General features: G+C 37.9%; 2 protein-coding genes across 4 annotated transcripts in view; one reads left to right on the forward strand and one right to left on the reverse strand.

Moving 5' to 3' along the window:
• Positions 1–6,237, reverse strand: part of Serpini1 (serpin family I member 1) — a 78,380-nt gene extending 72,143 nt beyond the window's left edge. For all 3 annotated transcript variants that reach the window (XM_028786774.1, XM_028786772.1, XM_028786773.1), the window contains exon 1: positions 5,760–6,237. The gene's annotated coding sequence lies outside the window, so the exon portion shown is untranslated. The remainder of the gene's footprint in view (positions 1–5,759) is intronic.
• A 322-nt stretch (positions 6,238–6,559) lies between these two features.
• Pdcd10 (programmed cell death 10) overlaps positions 6,560–20,548 on the forward strand; it is a 42,924-nt gene continuing 28,935 nt past the window's right edge. The window contains exon 1 of the mRNA XM_028786763.1: positions 6,560–6,690. The gene's annotated coding sequence lies outside the window, so the exon portion shown is untranslated. The remainder of the gene's footprint in view (positions 6,691–20,548) is intronic.

Genomic DNA, 20,548 nt, shown 5'->3' on the forward strand with positions numbered 1-20,548 from the left:
CATGGTAGAGGGCTTATCATATATGATTTAAACTGCTTTACACATAAAGTCAGTTAAAATATGTAAGTAATTAAAGATTCTATGTAGGTAAATAGAGGCTTCTTAACCAGAAGGCTGAATATATGACATATACATTGTTTGCTTCAAAGATTTTCAACTGCTCTGTGAGAAGGACAATAATTAAATGCTTCAATAGCTAGCTTAATTCACATGAGAATCAAATATTATCATTCATAATAGTATAATACCTCATATAATATTTCATAATAGCATCCTACTAAGAGATGCAAAAATAAAATAAAACCAATTACTTCTTCAATCTAAACCAAGTTAAAATACCTATAACCTAACAAAGTTTAGATTATCAAACACTGACAGCTATGTGCTGGTCCATGCTTATAAATCCAGCACTTAGGAGATAGAGGCAGGAGGAGCATGGGTTTAAGGTAATCTTTGGACACACACTGAGTATTAGGCCAGCCTCAAGAACATGAAATGCTACCTTAAAATAAAGTACAAAAGAAGTTAAATATAGCAACGTCAATTATTTCTTATGCTTCTAACTAAGGGCAAGTGGAGGAAAACATCAAGTTTTCCAATGAGCTCTTCTCATTTCATAAGAGAACAACAGTAGAAACAAGATGCTCAGAGAGAAATAGAAGACAGCTGAGAGGTGCTCATTGACCTCTTAGCCTGGTAATTCTGGGTTGAGATACATCTGAGAAAAACAACAAATACCCTTTTAAAAAATGAGCTTATTAAGCCAGAGTCAATTTTCTGTCTGACTTACCATATTAGTTACAAGACAAGAGAGGAACACTATGGATCCTATTCCTAGGCTAAACCAGAAGGGGGCTCAAATGGTACTGAGTTAACATAGCATACAAGCTTCCTCAGCCAAATGGTACAGGACAGATCTGAGCAAGCTTGTCCCTGCTTCATGTCAACTCCAAAGAAACACATGTGTTACTCCAGTTAAATTAGTCTTACTATGGCCTTCCTGATGTGACCATTTTGGTAAAATAGAACAAGTGTTCTATGTTAAAAATTAAGTTTTAGTCATGATGAAGTCTCATATTATATATCTAATTTTCAGTAAGTATTTCTATAGGTAAGAAAAAAAGAAACACACATAGACACAAATCCACATGCATTTATTTGGGGGTAGGATTAGCTAAAGACATCTTTAAAACAGCAGAATCTAGAGGGAAAGAGTAGAATGTCTTCAAATGGCATCCCATGAATGAATTCTGAACTAAAGCATATACTATGTTAGGCTGAAGTTAATGAAAATATTTCCTCTCTTCATTCAGAAATCCAAAAATGGACAACAATGATTATTCTGAACACAGTGTAGACAAATCAGGGGGCTGAATCCAATGCTAAATCAGACACTTAAGAATAGTGAATTTTCTAGTTGAATGTGTTCGTAAAATGATATAATACCTTGACAAAATTCTGAACACATTATTACTATTAAATATGAATTATGTATAAGGCCCTTAACATACATATAAAAACCAATGAAACTCAGCATTAGTCCTAAAAATCTTGAATGCCTGATGAGTGAGACAGTTATGATCTCAGCTAACAATACAAAGCACAGTGCTAAGCATGTGAATGTCACAGGAACAAGGAGGATTAGTCATTACTTCCAATCTAATATATATCCACCAGTTTGTTAGTAAACATTGGCTATAAGCAAACAAAAGCCAGTAAAGTAGCTGCTGTTATTAATTTTATTAACAAAGAACAGTTTATAATTAATGAGCATTTACCAAGTGTCTAATAATGAAAGATAACAATCTTACTAAATTTTTAATTCTGATATAAACTAAAGTAATTTTTTGGTAAAATGCCAAGTTAAAAGTATCGAATTTCAGATTCTACAAATGTTTAAATAATGAGGGAGGATCTCTTTCCTATTTTGGGGAGTGGGGTGGAAAAAATAACTAGAGAAACTGGAGAATAAATTCAGACTTTACACAATGAAATTTGGTTTTAAAAGGAAGACCTTAGCAAAGATATCCCTCAGAGGCTTAAGGGCATATGGAGGTGAGCCACAGGTTTCCCTGGCTGGGAAATGTCAAACTTGGGAGCATCTCCAGGCAGAGCCATGCTCCACAACTAAATTTACTTCCTGTGGATTGAATTTAGAAACTGTAGACAAAATTTTACACCCTACAAAGTTTGAGTCAAATCTGGTCCCAATAAACACTTCTGAATAGTTAATCAGAACAAAGTCATTTTCAAAATAACTAACCTATACAGTAAGCATTTTTGTGGGATCAACTGTACTATCTATGAAAATACAAATATCTCACTGTATAGATTACAGTACTGGGCAACATTTCTAGCTGAGCCAGTAGTCACAGTTCAGCTTCCATCTACTGACCCTGATAGGATCTGCTCAAGATCAACATGAGATTGAAGAGAAGCACCTGGCCTAGAGAGCCTAATGCTCTCTCTCCCTTCCAAGAGGAAAGCCTAGGTATGAGTGTGAGACCAAAAATTCATCTCCTGGAGAAGTTAAGGCAGGGAAATCAAAATTTCAAGAGCAGCCTAAGTAATTAGTAACATCCTAAGAAACAAAAGCAAACAAAAGACTGAGAAGATTCCAAATTCGAAATCTAGTAAGTTAATAGTTCGGTGGTAGAGTACTTATATATCATGCATGTGAGCCTACCCTTGAATCCTAGTACTGACCATGACAATAAAAATATACTGCTCTACATTTATGAAAATGATTATTTATACAACCTAAGAAAATAGATAAAAAACCCTACAATTACTCAAATTTTAAGGATGAAATACTGAAAATGTTAGCGGGAAAAGTAAAGAAGCAAACAAATCCTTCTTTGAATAAGTAATTGCTCCAGAGTCCCAAGCCAGTATTTAACCCTCGAAAATGTTGATAAATCTAAATAAATTGGTTGTTGTTTAAACTGATTGTCTATTTAAGGGAATAAATATCACGTTAGTTCTGACTTACTTTAAAATTTTTCTCAAAATAATACCATCAATGTATTTGATCTGTCTTTATAACCTATAACTGTTTAAAATTTAATGTTTTAATGACTTTCATGTCTCACAAGTGCAAAAGAAGTCATGTTTGCATTATGGATATAGGTCTGCAGAAATTAGTGGTTGAGAAAGGAAGGTTGTACTATTACATGAATTTAACACAGAATATCAAGCATCTTTCCTCTGATGTCAAGAGTATGTTTCTCAAGCATTTTTATAAATAGTTCCCCATCTACAATTCACTCCCAGAGCATTTGCTCTTGAACCTGTGAGTGTTTTCTCTGTTGTGTCAAGGACAGGCTCCAAACCTCCTGCTAGAAACGCACTCCAGTCGATTTACTTTCTCTCCAGACTTAGAGTCAGAATTTTAAATTTAAAGAGAGGTACAAAAGATAATGCCATTTGAAATTAACCAAGTCTTTTGGCTAAAAGAGAGTCATCTCCTGAGCAGTTTCCACTGGTTGGATAGACCAACAGGATAAACAATCTGCTTTATATCACAGCTAATACTTTATATAAATTGAATGACCTTTCCCAACACTAACCAAGAAAAGATTCAGGTTATTGAAATTGATATAAATGTCAACTAAACTGGATGAAGAGTTCAAGGTGAAAATAATTGTCCAAGCATGGTATACTAACAAGTTGCTTTCATATAGAAACACAGTCTTCTTATTCCTAAGACAGCACAAGAACCCAGTTCACTGACATTCTTAATTGAAATCTCCTTCATTCTTAATGAGATTGTAGTCTTAGGACATCTCAGAGCCTACAATTTATGTAGTTAGATGCGATTTTTAAAAAAATCTTCATTTCAGCTATTTTCATGTAAATTATTTTCTATCCATTTATTTTCTTTGCTATTGACTGATTTCCCTTAAAATTCTTTTAAAAAGCTCTTCTGATAAAGGCTCTTCATTGCCAGTCACTTAATTAACTATTGTTGTTTTGTGGGGGGAATAACCAGAGACAACAGGTATTCAGTTTCCAAATGAATCAGCATAGAGCCTGAGCATCTAAGGCTGATTTAGGACCATGCTCCTGCATTACACATAACAAGGGCAAGCACAATTTATTCCAAGTTTTATAAAACCACCAGATCACATTTTCTCTCCCAAAAGCATTGTTCGGAGATCAGATCAGCCAGATGGCTATGCCCATTAATAGGTCTCCAGTAGTGTACCAAACATAACATCCATCCTTACTGTGGCTGCTAAGTTTAGTGGCTTCTGTAGCTTTTTTCTTCTACGTACATGATCTGCTCAATCTAAGCCTAGATATTTCTTTGTTTTGTTTACTTTTTAAAGATTTCTATGTGTACTCAGTTTTTTGGTGTGTGAACATGTGGGAGAGAAGGACTTAATAAATTTAGTGGTGGGCATTTCTCATCAGTACCAGCTCTTAGTAGGACTGAACCTTAAGCAATGGAGAGAATACCTTTGAGCCACTTCAGTTTTAGAAGGCATCTTGTGTGGATTGCAAAAACAAAATTCAAAATTCTAAAGTAATCCAGAATAGCGTGAAAAAAGAAGAAAATGGAAGGTAATTTCTGGATCTCATTGACCCTTCTTTAAAAACACTCAAGTATTCTGACACCCTATGGAATAGTCAACTGTCAAAAGAAAGCTATTTCAGAGCAGAATATGCTGCAATATGCTACTATGATTAACAGGCATATAATCTGGGACACTATATCAGAACAAGAAAATAAACTAAGCAGGTAGAATTTTACTACTTTTCCAAACCGAAAGGCTGTAATCTGTCATAGTTACACAGAGGTAGGATTGACTATTATCTTCACCAAGTATTACAACATAATTCCGCCTGTATTTATTAAACTAACATTCAAAAGAGTATGCATACAGTGAGAATTAACTATTATTTTGTCATAGTCTATACCTCTAAAATGAGACCCCATTACAACACACTAAAGGCTATCATTTTACACATACTCTCTTCAACAGAGGAAAGGTACTCCACACAGCTTCCCTTGTCCTCCTGTTTTTAAAACACGAACAAACGTTTCCGGACACAAATGAGAGAATAAGGAGCAGCGCTGAAGTACACCATATGCTCCTGTTGTAGGCTAAATCCAGGTCTTTGTTTCAATACTCCAGTGCCAGCAAGAAGGAAAGATAAATACTCACACGTTTCAATTTATTTTCTCATTATTGCTGGTAAAAGTTACTTAGGATAGGTTTAGCCCGAACCCACCCTATCTTATTATTTGCGTCTTTAACCCAGATTTTTTGCAATCCAAAGAACCTACAATACAACCGCCTTGGATAACAGGTCCGTGGCAGGACAATCTGACAAACCAACACAAGCGGCAGGCTCTGCCGAGGACAAAGTTATTTTCTTAGTGAAACAGTTCCAAAGTGATTCTATATCAATGCCATTTTTGCTTTTTAAGCAGCTACGCATCTAGCTCGACACCGTCCACCTGGTACTCAACTAGCAGGGTTTTCTTCAATCTTGCGATCTCCCAGACTAGTTTTAATGGTGCAACTCAAAACAAAAATCCCCAACCGCGCCCTTAATACCCCAGGCGGAGTTACCTTTTGCTTTTTTCTCCCTACCAAAGTCCATAATTGTGTACCGTTTCCCTGAAAAGGTTTGCACCGCTATCCTAAGTCAACCTAGCACTCTTTCGCCTGTGCCCTGGCGTTCCTATTGTCAGATGCCTTCCTCTCCCGGGTGGTGTGCTGTTGCCCGCAAGTGGCGCCCATGCTTACCTCCCTCACACCTGCAATCCCGGCTCGGGATGCTGGAGAGGATACTGGGGGCAGGATGCGATCGCTCGGGATCCTGCTCTTGCCTCTCTCCAGGGAAACTACAGACTAGGCTGAGCCTTGGCTTCTTCTGAGAGTCAAGCTCCGCCTTCCCCGCCTCTAATTGGTCGAAGCTCCGGCTGCGGCTCCGCCCTCTGCCGTCTGAGCAGCCTAGGCGCAGAGTGGTACAGGAGGTCTTTTAGCTCCAGTTTCTCTGGTCGCTTCACCTCCGACAGTCTCCCGTTTGGCATCGCACCTGGCCCTTCCTCAGGTCCGGCTTAGCCCTCTCAGCGGGTTTGTCCAATGAACACCGGAGTGGGTTGAGTTAGGGGGTGGGGGTCGGGGGGGACAATGTTGCTTCGGACTAGGCGGAGCCCACCGGTCTAGTCCTCAGGGGCTTCCTCCCCGCCTACCAAGGGACCCAGCCCAGCCTCCGGTCGCTTTCTACCTCTGGCCCCCCGCCCTCTTCCTTACACTCATCCTCAGGCACCGCCCATCGGTGGGCGTGGCGTTGTGGACTGGTCTCGCATACTGATTGGTGCAGGTGAGAGTCGGCCCTGCCCTCCCTCCGTTTCTGGGCACTCTCTCTCTTCATCTCCCCTCCTCCCACAAAGACAGGGAACTCTCTTCTTATTTGCTAGAAGTGTCCCCACCTATCGCCTAAGGCTATCTCGCACGCCCTTCTGGGAAATGTAGTCTTACTATTGCAGGAAGTGCCTACGCAAATGGTAGGCGGAACTACAAGTCCCCATCGGGCCTTGCGCGACTCCTGCTGGGCAGGATTCCGGACAACGCCTGGTTCCTCTCGGGTCCTTCCGGCGTCGCCGGAGTGAATTGATCCGGGAGTTGAAGAGGGCTCCAAAGGTGGGAAGTGAAGTCCGTGCCTCAGTTGCCGGTAAGGCGAGGTTTCTCGGTTCGGGTCCGCATGGCTCCACGGGCAGCCAGAGCGGCCTGGGGTCAAGCGGGGGCCGAGGAGGAGGTGCTGGGGCTGGGCTCTGGCCGGCGGGGTGGACGGGTGGGGAGCGGGGCCCTCTGGGCGTCAGCGAGGTCTCTACGCGAGCTGCGTAAAGCTGGTTTGTAAATGCCGCCTGCTCAGCCCGGCCCGGCGCCTCCAGGAAGTCCGCTGTGGGTGCTGGTGGAGGGGAAGGCTGAGGTCGGCCTCCCGGGTCTCCACCGACCGAGGGGGCGGATGTGGTGGGGTGGGGTCCCGGGCAGGTGAGGCTAGAGCTGTGCTAGGCCCGGAGGGAGCGTGGGTGCCGGGGGTCGGCTCTGGGTGTGACTGGGGTTATGCCCTTTGAGGGAAGAAGAGAGCCAGTGTTGACAGTTCCGACTCAGTTCCAATTTCCTCTCTAAGGAGGTGATTGTAACTAGAAAGGTTTGTGCCTCTTAACTCTAGTACGTTAGATGGATGTATACTTCTCAAGTGCCCTCAAAGCGCTTTCACTTTGGGATGCTAGTGAGAAAACTGAAGAAACAAATGACGTGCCCAAGGTCACACAGATCTTCAGAGTCTAGTCCTCCGAAAGTCCAGTTTCAGAGCAGAGTTGTCTGCTTAGAAAGAAAAGAGTGGGGAGGTGGGTGGTAGTGCTGGAAGCAGATAGAAGAAGTTGCAAAGTAGTGTGCCTGTTTGTCAGAAACGGTTGTGAGATGCAGAGAGTTGGTTTGTTGAAGTGGAGTTGAAAGGTTTGCCAAAGCATCCTCTGTAATGTCCTGTCATAACAGGAAGGATCTTTTAGCTTAGATATTTACCCCTTTTTCTTGGGTATACTAAATGATAACACTCAACTTCCTAGCGCCATTTTTAAAGGATAGATAATATTTAAGAATAGCTCAGTGCTGCCAATAAGAGAATAGTCCTTTCCCTTTCTATTTTCTTATCACGTTCGAAAACTATTAGTGAAACTTTCACAGAACTTATTTTACAAATATTAAGGCTTTCATTAAGGAAAAATTAAGTGCAGAATCATGGATAAATTATAAAATATTCATTACAAGAAATGACCCTTTTTTTGTCTGATATTTTTATTTTTCCCTCATTTTTTTCACTTCCTGTGTAAACAGTAAAATCATACACTTGTATGTTTTCTTTTCTTGCCATCATCTGTGAGTTTTAATTCATTCTTATTTAATATTAATGAATGATAAAAATGATGCTTCTATATTGAATGAAAAACCATGCAGATGAACAATGTGAATTAAAATATAAATACATAATATATACTGTAAATATATATGCTACATATTGAATGTGCTTTTGCTTGCCATGATTAATATTAAAATTTGATTTTTTTTTTTTAAATGAAAAGCCCTTTCTGGGATCAAAAAAACCTTTGTTCCTCTTTGGTTCCAGTTAAAATGGTCTTGTTTTATGGGGACTTTTAAAGTAAATGGAGAGGTGTGGTACCATAAAATGGGACAAAATTAGGAGTAATGTAACACCATGCATAGAGTAGTTCACAGTAAGAGAAAAGTCACTGACAAAAGGGAAATTATCTGGGGTTAATTGGTTTTGAAGTAGAGTAAAAGGGTACGTTAATTTGAGCGGGCCATGTATAAGTCAATGCTGGAGAAGCAAGAATGGGGATATATTTTCTAGATGACTGTGGACATTTGCTGTTTGCTGGGAAAGGTATGAAATGAGTTTTAAATAGTATGCAGCTATGTGGTTATGGAAAGGCATTTCTTTTAACAACAAAAAAGTTTTTGTCTTTGATTTAGTCCTACTCCAACTATTTTTGAGGTCATTACCCTGGAGTGTTTCGTCACTACAGTGGGAGTGCTGAGATGTGAGATGAACAGTGTTACTACTGTAACTGAATTCCTTCAGTCTCTAGCTAGAACTCGAGTGTGGTTTTACCTATAGTGTTCAGCCCTCAATGACAACAGTTGTTGTCTTAAGGAGCTTTGCATAAACTTTTAGACATTATCCATTGCAGGACTTTGGAGGTCTTCCTTATAAAGCCATCTCTCTCTTAAAGAGTAGTCTGTAAGAACAGGGTCTGTATATTATTTATATTTGTAGTCTTGATAGAATAATTGAGTGGCCAAGGGGAATGGAAAAGGGATGGATTGGTTAAGTGACTTTCCCAAGGTCATATGACCTGTAACACATCAGCTTATAATTAATGCAGGTATTTTGACTATAGATCTTTAATATTGTGTTCAACCTTTGACTATTTTATGTAAGAAAAAGACTGACTATTACAGATGTCACTACCCTCTTATTCTGTTTAAGCCACTAATTTGTCCTCAATTTCTTGAATGTCTCCTAACTTATTCTCAGCTTTCACTTTTTTTTCTCATAGAAGTTTTTTCCTGGTTTGGGGACCATTTTACAAATTCCAACTCTTCACCTGTCCAGTTTCATCTTCCCTTTCCTAATGTGGCCAATCCCTTCAAAGCCTGGCTTTCTCTGAACCTTTCTTTCCTAAACTAGAGTAAATTCCCACTCTTCCCCATATTGTGAATTAATATTATTGACACTATCAGAGCAGGAATTTATTCTTTCTATGATGATTTAACAATATTTTAACATCTCACTAAATGTTATCTTAGAAAGGCCTTCTCATTTGTTATGTCAGCCTACCTTTTACACTAATTAGCATAAAGTAAATGTTGGTAACTACTTTCAGAGTGAATGAATAAATGCATATATTCAAGCTCAGTGCCAGCACACAGGGGCAGAAATATAGAAATGAATGAAGCATCTTCTTCCTTATAGCCAGTTGAAAGAAGTAGATTTTTTTTCCCAAAGGAATTACAGCTGAGGAATTTAGGACAGATATACAGAAATTAATGTCAGAAGTTCATTGTAAATTGTATGAAGGTACTGTTTCTTGGAGATCTCTTAATTCTAAATAAGTAGTTTTGTGGAAATATAAGGGAGTTTTATTTTCTTTTACAGCAAAATTTCTGTGTAACTCAGCGTTTTAGAAACCTTGCTACTGCCTTGTTTTTTTAAAACAAATAAAGATTCATTATAACAAAATACAGATATGGAAGAAGCTTTTAATAGATTCTATTCTTCCCTTAGATTTTAACTTCAAAACAATTACCTCACTTGCCTTATAGCTAAAGGCACCAAAACTAGAAATAAATTTACTAATTGGACTCAGAAGAATGCAGTGACATTGCTAAAGTCTTAGAAGGACTAGAGCCAAGATTTGGTTGGATATAAACCTGTCTCCTATGTTTCTTTTTGTTTTGTTTGTTGTTTTTTTTCCCCCTGTTGGTTGGTTGTGGTTACACCCAGGATTTAATACAACCTTGAGAGAAGATAAGTTTGGGAAACTACCTTTCTAATTTCAGAAAAACTTATATTTTGCACTTCTTATAAGTTATATTTCAAGCAGGGTGGCGGTAGCATATGCTGTTAATCCTAGCACTTCAGAGGCAGAAGGAAGTAGATCTCTGAGTTTGAGGCCAGCCTGGTGTACAGAGTGAGTTCTAGGACAGCCAGGGCTACACAGAGAAACATTGTCTTGAAAAATGTTATAGTTGAAGGATTTAAGATAATATTTTACTTCTTTGAACATATGACACTTCTAAGATTAAAAGTGTTTTTAAGTTTGTAAACAAAATTTTAAGGATATAATAGGCTAGATTTTTGTCTATAAGACAAATTCTATAATTTTCTCAGTATCATACTAATAAAATACATTAAACAGCTCTGAGTTATGTAGCCTTTACTCATCTGTTTACTTCCCAGTAGAATATTGCGATTGCTTTCAGTTTTGATGATGTGGTAAGGTTTATTATTAACCATTCTTTTTGCTAAATTCTAAGCTTACTTGGTACTTTTTGTAAAGTAGTCTGAATATTATTCAAATCTTCAACAAAAACTTAATATTTATCTCACATAATGTAGTTTGTAGGAGACTAAGCAATTGTTTATGTGTTGATAGAATGTTAGGGTTATTACAATAAGTGTTATTGCTAACAGTTTTAACCCAGCATATAAAGTTTCCTCTGAAATATATAGAAGATGGTGTAATTTTATACTTCATTGGATTTAAAATGCTGTGGATTTCAGATTTAGGGCAGTAGAATACTTATACACATTCATAAAAATAAAAATGAAAGCACTTCTATTAAGGTAATTAAAATTAATTTATTTGTTGCAATTGAAATTAATTTCATAATTCAATTTTATATAAACATAGGAATTTTATTTAAACTAGAAAACACACCTAGGCTGGCATCACAATATTAGTCTTATTTTTCAAGGCCACTTTTATATTTGGAGTATGTAAAACCATTTTTTTTAAACTACTCAAAAATAATTTGAACTTACTTAATCTCCTTTTATAGTTGCTTAGAATCTGATGTTACTGGAGGAATAAAAGAGAGTACAAGAATTTTTATAATCATTAGTTTACACTGAATTATTGAGCAAGCACTGGAAATTAACCTCTCTTTGCTCAGTCAGAATGGTCCCTTAGAAACAAGTTTACCATAGGTAAAACTAAATTCCAAAGTAATTACCCCTTGATTCATTCACCTATATATTAGTTTTTGGAATGGCCATGTGGCCTTTGTATATACCAAGCATTTCACATGCCCACCTACAGTCCTTACAAATACCATAGGATAGGAGGTCAGTGTTCTAGTATCCCCAATTTGTGAACAAGGAAGATAGGATGTAGAGAAATTAAGTTACTTTCCCAAGATCACAAAACTCATATTTGCTTGGAATTAGCAGTTTAGTTCAGGCTGCCTCTCTGGAGATAGCAGGCTTTTAGTCATTTCAGTAAAGTGGTGTTCATGGTTAAAGGCCTGCTTTTAGCATTACAGTTACAATTACAGAGAATTTGTCCACCAAATGTCAAGGTCACTGGGGCACAATTACTGTTATTTAATAAGAGGATTAAACTTAAAATCTATTGGGAAGTTCACACAGCAGAAATGACAGACCACTTCTATGTTATATCCAATTCTTCTGCATCAGTGAAATAGATTATTTTCTATTAGATTGGTAGTTTAAGTGTTGGATTTCCTCTTCAGATACTGTTGGAAAATATCTTATAACCTGGTATTATGTATCATAATTCCTTACTCAAAATTAGTTCTGGGAGCTGTTGAAATTGAGGATCAGTGACTGAGTTTGACATGGGAATGCAGGCCATTTTCTTATCACAGTCTGGGACTTGTGTACTAGGAAACTTGTTACCACTGGTCTTAAAGTAGGTGTGGCTTACTGGAAGCTGGAGTGCCCTTTCTTTTCTGTTCTTCAGTGACTGTTCCTGCAGTTCCATTCATTTTCAAAGGCTTGGATTGACTGATTTCACTTTATCTTCAGCTAACACTATTGCTGACTTAGACTATGCAGTGTTCTGTGACAGGTACTAGAAATGGAAAAATGGATAAATCTTTTAGGGAATTTAAACTTCAGGAGGTAGAGAGAAAAGGAGATGTGAAGATCATTTCTTTGATACTTAAAACATTTTGTATACAGCACTTTGTATGTACAAATATTTGTTGGATAAGAAGCTGTAGATGAAGGATATAGAGGGACACTTGCCATCTGGCTCTTGGCACTTAAATGACTCTTTCTGTCTTATTCAACCATTCTGTCTTAATTTGGATGACCTGGAATCCAGCTGTGATTGGATTGAAGGAATGACAAAACCCTAAAATGTTACACTCTTACTGCCTTCTCATACTTATGTAAGGTTGTACAACAAAAGGTTCTTGAAAATGTTAAATGAGTCAGACCTGGCCTCTAGGCAGCAATGGCTCTCTTTGGCACTTTAAATTGTTGCGAGGCTTTCTTAATTTAATTCCAAAAGATTTTGAATAATACTGTGGCCTTTTTATTCAAAAATACACATGCTTTGAAGGATCCCTTTTATCCATGCTACAATTGACACTTTGATAGTATTGAGATTTTGTAGGTGCTCTTAGAAATGAATGAACAGTTTTACAAAATGAATGTTACAGAAGAGACTCTAAATACCATATCGATAGCCATTCTGTTACCTTCTTGCAATTAAGATCATTTGTATTTGAGATCAGTTAGGAGTAAAAGGTGAAGTTTAATGGCATCATTTCGAGAAAACTTTGGGCTCATTTAGCATCTAGTGTTAAATAAGAGAGCCAGGGGTAATTTGTTATTTGCTGCTACAGATTCTATCAACATTTAGAGTACCTTGTTGTGGTATAAAAACATCAAGTAAGGAACAATGTTTTTGTTTTATAGTGTAGAAACTCTTACCTACTCTGGAAGTTTTAAGTGAAATGGTAGATAGGATGAGAGATTTGGAATAGAGCAAGTAGACATGGTCCAGAGTGGTCTTTTAAGTTAAGAGAACAGAAGCATGTTCTGAAGAACTTATATACTTGAATTTCTAAGGTAATTTTTTTTTAAACTCTTACTATTACAGTGATGAAATTAAAAGGGGAGATTAGCATCTAATCAAAAAGAAAACCACCATGTTCATCAATTAAACACTAAGTGAATGTTCAGTTAGGCACTCAATTTATGAGCGTCTACATGCAAACTTTATAGCCAGAAGAAGAGCATATTTGAGTTCTGTTTAGTCAGTGGAGTAAGAAATAAAATAATTCCATAAGAAATTTGTGTCATTACCTAAACCAGTTATTCTTCAAATACTGTAGAAGGTATTTACTATTTTCCTTCTTCCCATTTCCCATCACCTTCCTGATCCCTAGTTCTGTGTGTCAGCTTTGGATCACTCTAGGTTTTTACCTTTGCTATATTGCTACTCAGTTGTTGATCACATCTTGATTTTCCTTGCTACCCAACCTGCTTCTAGGACACAGCTTCCTTTATTAAGCTGGCCTGTGTTTATTAATAAAATAAATGTAGGTTGTGTAAATTTTATTTATGATTTTGTGCATGGGTATTTTTCCCTGTGTATTTATCTGTGCCATGTGTGTTCAGTGCCCACAGTGGCCAGAAGAAGTCACTGGTTGTTAACTACTATGTGGGTGCTGGGAATTGAACCTAAGTCCTTCAGAAGAGCAGCAGCCAGTGCTCTTAAACACTGAGCTATCTGTTCAGCCCTGAAAATAACAGTTTTAATGCCATTGCTTTAGTCTTAAAGTTCATTTGATGACCAAACTTTTTGGATCTCCAAACTGAGAGTAATTACCTGTGAGTAACATGAATTCTGATGTCCAGAGAAACTTTTGCCTCTCTTGGCAAACGAGAGAGAAAGTTTTGGAAATGGTGTGTGTGACTGCTGTGACACTGTGATAATGATTGTTGCTGTACTATGTATAGGCAAGATGAAAACGAGGCAAGAAAGGCCGCTGCAGGGGGCAGAATTGAAGGAGACACTAATTCACCATGCCCTCCCTACAAATCAGAGTTTGTACTCTACTCTGATATTTCTCACCCTCCTTTCAACCTCAAGCCATGTCAGGCTCACAGAGCTCTGATGAAATATCTCTGACCATGTGAATTAGATGCTTATTGGATGTCAGCTATTTCATTAAGTATTTTAAATATACTTAGTACTCCTAACAACTCTGTAAGGTGAAAACTTTAATCAGCATTCATTCAGTCTCAATGAGTTTAGAAAGTTATTAAATAATTTAAACCGTATAACCAAGCTGTGCAAAAAATTCAAACTATATCTTTCTACTAAATATAAGAGTTTATCTCCTGATATATACTGTAGAAAAAATACTATCTGCCACTACAGATTTGTAATTTCCCCCAAAATATGTATGTATTTGACATAGTATAATAATTGACTTTAAGTTGAGTCAGATGTACCAAATTTAAGAAACCACAAAGTCAAATCTAACTACATTCCTATCTTTTTGGGTCTCCTACCAGTTTTCTAGGAGGCCACAGCAGCTCTTGCCTGTGTTCACATTGAGCCACAGGTGGCACAAAGGATGAGGCAAGTTAACATAGCATTTCAGTTTGTAAACATGAAATACAGTAAGCCTTGGAAGCACTGTATTTGGCTCACACATCAGCCACCATTCTGTTTCTGAATTGTAAAAGTTGAAGGTAGGACTTAATATCTATAATGGCAAGTTTTCAATTTAAAGTTTCAGCATTTTAGCAATTAACTTTCTTAAATGCATTAATATCTACACCAAGGAGAGATACTGGCTAGACATTGAGATCTGATATTGAGTTACAGAAAAGTTTGTGTCTAGATATCCTATATTCTCTTAACCAGTTAGGCTGCTCATTTATGTTTTGTTTATAACGCTTATATTAGTGAATGTTCTGTAAAATAGTGGCTTTTCATTTCAAGAAGAGATCTAGACGTGTCAGGGCTTTTATGAGAGAGAAGGACTACAGGTTTTAAATGCTTAATTTATTAAAGGAAAGAATAGTTTAATATTTTATTTCTCTCTCACACACTCACTCTCTTCTCTCCCTCACACACACAGAGAGAGAGAGACACACACACACAGACACATGAAGAGAGAGGTGGGGAGGTTTTCTTTGGAAAAGGAAGTTCTGCTCTCCTAAAGGGATTTCAAACCATTATTTTTCCAGCTTCTCTGTTCTCAGGGTCCTTGATACCATGGAGAGTTGGCTATGGAGGCTGCCCAACTTCATCCCAAGTTGGATGCACATTTATCCACTTGACCATAACAGTTCATATTAATTACTATGCCCCATACGCTGTCCTGTCAGTAATAATATACTGTTTTTTTACAAGAAACCTAGAAGTCGGTTGCTGTTAGCATTTGTAGAGATAACCATTAGTTTTGAGTGTCTGCTCAGGATGTTCCCAGGAATATCTGCAGAACTTCTGGCACTGCTGTCCTGCAGGCAATATTAATTTGAAAGTCTAATAACTTACTTTCCTTTTCTATAACAAAATACCTGAGATAAACAACTTGGCTATGGTCCATGGTCACTTGACCTCAGTGCTTTGATAATATAGCCTCTTAGAGTAGAAATAAAATGACTCACCACAAAAGAAAAAGGCTTAGGATTTTAAAATATTGAAGGCCACAATACCTTTGATCAAAGGTTTTTGGACCAGTTCCACTTATTAAAGTTTCTACCTACTCCTAATATCACTTCTTTGGAAACAAAGTCTTCAACATATGAGGGTCTGAAACACATGGAAGTTCCAAATGACAGGATTTAGCTCCTATCCTATAAAGGTTTATCCCCATGTCATGATGTAAAATGCAGTCAGTCAGTTTCTAAGAGTTGCGGAGTCTTAGCTGTTCTTATGTTTTTCCACAGTTCAAGTTCAGAGTCCTGAATGACTCAATATAACTTAGCTTCAAGCCCCTGTAAAAATCCAGATGAAAGCCATTCTAAAATACGGTAGTGAAACAGAGAAAAGGTACCCATTTCTGTTCCAAAGGGGAGAAATTAGGAGTCTGAAAGGAGTGATCAGCCTTAAGCACCTGGGAAACTCAGCAAGGCAGACATCAAATTCTAAAGCTTTACTTCTGAATTTAGGGCACACTGGCAGAGTACAGACTTCTGAGGGCTTAGGCAGTTATACTCTTACCTCCTTGTTAGTTACTGCCCACATGGCTACTTTCTTGGAGTGACTTTTATGTTTCCTTTAGTTTTACCTGATGAGCACTGCATATCAGTTCTTTCTTACCATGCTCTCCACTGTAAACTTCAGCTTCAGTCCTACAGCCTCACATTTTGCTCATTTGGAGTGAATTTCCAGGACTGCAACTCTACTGTATACTAGCCGTCCTACCAGGCTTCTTTTGAAATGTGGGTGAAAACCCACATGACTTACTCTTTCAGTCTGTATTCCTGAAAAATCAGCATCAGATGGAAGATGGCAAGGTCTGCTACCAGCCCAAACTGTACCAGGGCCTGCTGGAAACAGGGAAGCTGCCTTTATGTTTCTGCCTGGCTGAAATCGGAAATGAATCTTCGGAAAACCATTCCCTAAGATGGCTGGATGTTCTTCTCCCAGGATTCTGATCTGCATTGCCTAAAATGTTTGCTGTTCTAAGCCTTTGAACTGTTGATGGGTGTAGTGGTTTTGCAGATTGACAAGGTACCCTGAGGTACAAACTCACTTTTTTTTCTTTTCTTTTTTTTTGGGGGGGGGGTAAATTCCTGCTAACACCCTCTGGCATCTTTACACATGCTCTTTTTGGAGGCTAGGCTAGGAAATTTTCAAATTTTCATTCTGTTCCTTTTGCTTGTGATTGTCATTTTACAGTTTGCCCACTAGTAATTATCAATTATATTATATCACTTTCTGACTTGCATTGCTGCCCTGAGATTTTCTTTCCAGGTAAGCTTGCCCATTCATGTCTAAACTTGTTTTCTCCTCAGAGTACCAGAGAGTAGACCAACGAATTTTCCCCCCCCACCCCCCAATTCTGTGACAATTGCCAGTATAGTCTTCATTTTTGTTGTGACCCTCATCAGCCTGACTTCCTTTTATGCATCCTTGTTTTCTGATGTGACATAATCATCTGTGGGACTGTGTAAGGGTATCTTGCTTCTTGGCTAAGCATGGGCCTGGAACCCCGAGACTCCAAGGGAGAAACGGCAGGTGTTTGGCCACATCCCCAGAACCCAGACACAAAGTCTAGTCTCCATGGACCTACATTGTTCAGTCACATAGGCCATTGCAGCCCCTCCCAAAGTGCACAGTTAGAGGATGTGACTACAGGCCTCAGGCCCTAGAGAGATTTACATACTAATGAAGGCAAGAGGGCGGAGCCAATTAAGCATTCTTCCCCAGACCCTCCCCCCTTTCTCCCTCACTATTTAACTCAGGTCTGCCCTCAGTTTTAGGGGGGTACATCCAGATCCATCTACCATCCGCCATGAAAATAAACCCTTTTGGAACCAAGAACTTTCTCCAGTATGTTGGAAACCCCCCCCCCCTCCGTGTGGAAAGCCTCTGGGGCACCTCTGCTGCAGCCTATTTACCCACAATCATTCTTCACTTTACATTACTTACGTTCTTCCATTTTCTATAACATTTGAGCCCACCAGCTTCTGAGCTTTTCCAAGCTCTCCTTGCAAAACTAATCCCCAAGCCCCAAAGACTCCACATTGTCTCATAAATAGCTGTTGTCAACAACTCATTTCTGGGTACCAATTCTCCATGTTAGCTTTGTTTTACTATAACACCATATTTGAGATACTCAGTTTGCAAAGAGAAAACAGATTATTTTGGTACACAAGTGTCTGGAAAATTTGGTTCAACAAAGGAGTGCTTTTCAAAGTTTGATTAAATAGACTGTACTTTCCAGTGAAATGAGATGTCATTGTGACATGTGTAGTTTTCTGGAAAAGATATTTAAAGTACAATGCTTAATAACTTAAAGTTTAATATAGAGCTATTAGAGAGTTTTGTTTATAAACTACCTTATTTTTAACTCAATCTCTTATAAGTATAGTGCCTAGTTATCTAGCTTAAAGAAGAATCTAATTGGTAGAGGTGAGATGACTTGTTCACACAACAACATGATTTAACATATAACAGAATTGAGGCCCATGTTGCAGACTTTACTTCACTTTTCTCCATAGCTTTTTATAGAAACTATTTGATCTTATTAAGGATATACGTATGCATTTTGAAGATTTGAAGCTCGTTTTTTTTTTTTCCAAATCTAGAATTTCCTGCTTACAGTATTCCTGAAGTCTTCCTCTTTTCAAACCTTTTAGGAAATTTTACCTCTTTAGTGGCCGTATCATTTTGATATACCCTAAAAGGTGTGAAGATCTTGGAACAAATTAGAGCATTCTCTTTTGTGAAATGGCTGTACTGTGGTCTGGACAGTTCTGGGCATGAGGCTAGGGAGCTAGTTTTTCTAGAGGCCTAACTAGTTAGATTCTTGAAGGTTTTTATTTTCTGAACCTGTAATAGATACCATAATGGAAATGTTAGAATTTTAGGATTTAAGTGGGTGATGACGTGTAACTTCCCAGGTGCAGGTGAGCGAGGCAGGTGAATTCTGGGAGTGGTTGTCTCAGCGACGTAGGAGTCGCTGGCCCCTGAATATGACTTCACTGGGTTCAGACTTATACTAACACTAAGTACTCAGAAAGGATATAGTATTACCATCTGTCTGTTTCTGGTGAGAATAAAATGTGATAACTAGAACTCCATAAAGCATGCTACACACTCTTTCCAAATACTTGATTTGATGTCATTTTACCTGTATCCTGGCCATAGTGGCCGAATTTTCTTTTTCTTTTTCTTCTCTTCTTTTCCCTTCTTTTCTTCCTTCCTTTCCTTCTTTTTCTTTTCTCTCTCTCTCTCTCTCTCTCTCTCTCTCTCTCTCTCTCTCTCTCTTTCTCTCTCTCTCCCTTCCCCCTTCTTTCTCCCCGCCTTTTGACACAGCAGTGATTCATAGACTCCCCTCTTCATGAGATTCATCTGGGTTACCTGTTAAGAATAGATACCTGGATTCTGAATAAGTAGTCTTAGGAATCAGTGTTGCTAATAAGCTCTGAAATAGTGATGGTTCAGATCTCACACCACTTGGGAGCTAAAACTTTCAAAGAGAAAGATTTACTGTCTGCTAAAACTGTAATAGTCCCTTTATTCTTCTTTGGATGTAAAACAAAATTAACGTTGGAAATTCTCGTACTTAGAGAATCTTGTTAAGCATGAAGTGTTGCTGGACATGGAGGTGCATACCCTGCACTTAAGAGGCATAGGCAGGCAGATCTTTGTGAGCTAGTGATGAGCCTTGTCTACATAATGAGTCCCAGGACAGCCAAAGGTACTTAACTAGACCTGTCTTAAGGAAATCAAATAAGATGTAAGCCAGGTGTGTCTTCAGAATCTAAACAACAACAACAGCAAACATTTTAGTGGCCATAATACAAACAAGATATTAGACTTTATAATTATTTACCATTTAGTATTTAATTTTACTTTCGTGTAAATTCCAGTTGAAATTTTGATTTTGCTTGCATTTTTTTAGGGTTTTTCTTCCATTTTATTTCAGGATGAGAAATAAGCAGAATGACTTATAGGGTTACTGTCTTAATGTAATAGGAAGAACTTGGGATAACTAAAATGAAAGTTAAAAACTGGAAAATGTGAGTAAGAATAAATTTAATTGGATTAGGTGTCTGTGTTTGCTTTTATTTTACTAAGCTTGGTACTTAAAAAATTATTAGCAAGGCTGATCTTAAAAATTAAAAATTGTCTATGTACATTCTTTATTATGGGGAAAAATGCACATGAATTGGAACATAATACATGGACTCTGCAGCATGCTAGAGTAAGATGTAGTTGTTTGTTTGTTTGGTCTACTTTGGTTTGGTTTTTACTAAATAATGAGACTGTAGAAGTTATTTAGGAATCCCTTTTCACCAAAGAATCACATTTAGTCCAGTTGCAAGAACTTGTGCTGTCTTTTCCCTTCGTTCATTGTCAATACTAATGGCTCTAGAATTATCTCTCAGGTCCCAAATGGAGTAAAATGAGTCTGTTTCAGGAAACCCTGAGATACTGTAGCTTTTTACATGAGCAGACTGGAGTTGGTCATGTAAGGCAGGAACCCTAAAGACTGAATTTGGTAGTGAAAGTGGTCAACCATCTATTTTATGCCTATTCATTCTGAACAAGTGGTAGTTATTTTAAACTCATATTTCATATTTCAAGCTATTTTTTCTTAAATCAGAATTTAATGGTACTATTTTGAATATTCAGGGAAATAAGAGGAACATTCATGAGAAGGTTCCATTTGTATTGGAATCCTACATCATAATGTTTATTTCTAAATAAAAAGTTAAGAGTATTATTTGAAAAAGTTCTTAACATTTGCAGCCCTTGGCAGTTTTTGTTGTTCTT

This window comes from Grammomys surdaster, unplaced genomic scaffold (assembly GCF_004785775.1).
Source record: "Grammomys surdaster isolate TR1022 unplaced genomic scaffold, NIH_TR_1.0 125580, whole genome shotgun sequence".
NCBI classification, from domain to species: Eukaryota; Metazoa; Chordata; class Mammalia; order Rodentia; family Muridae; genus Grammomys; species Grammomys surdaster.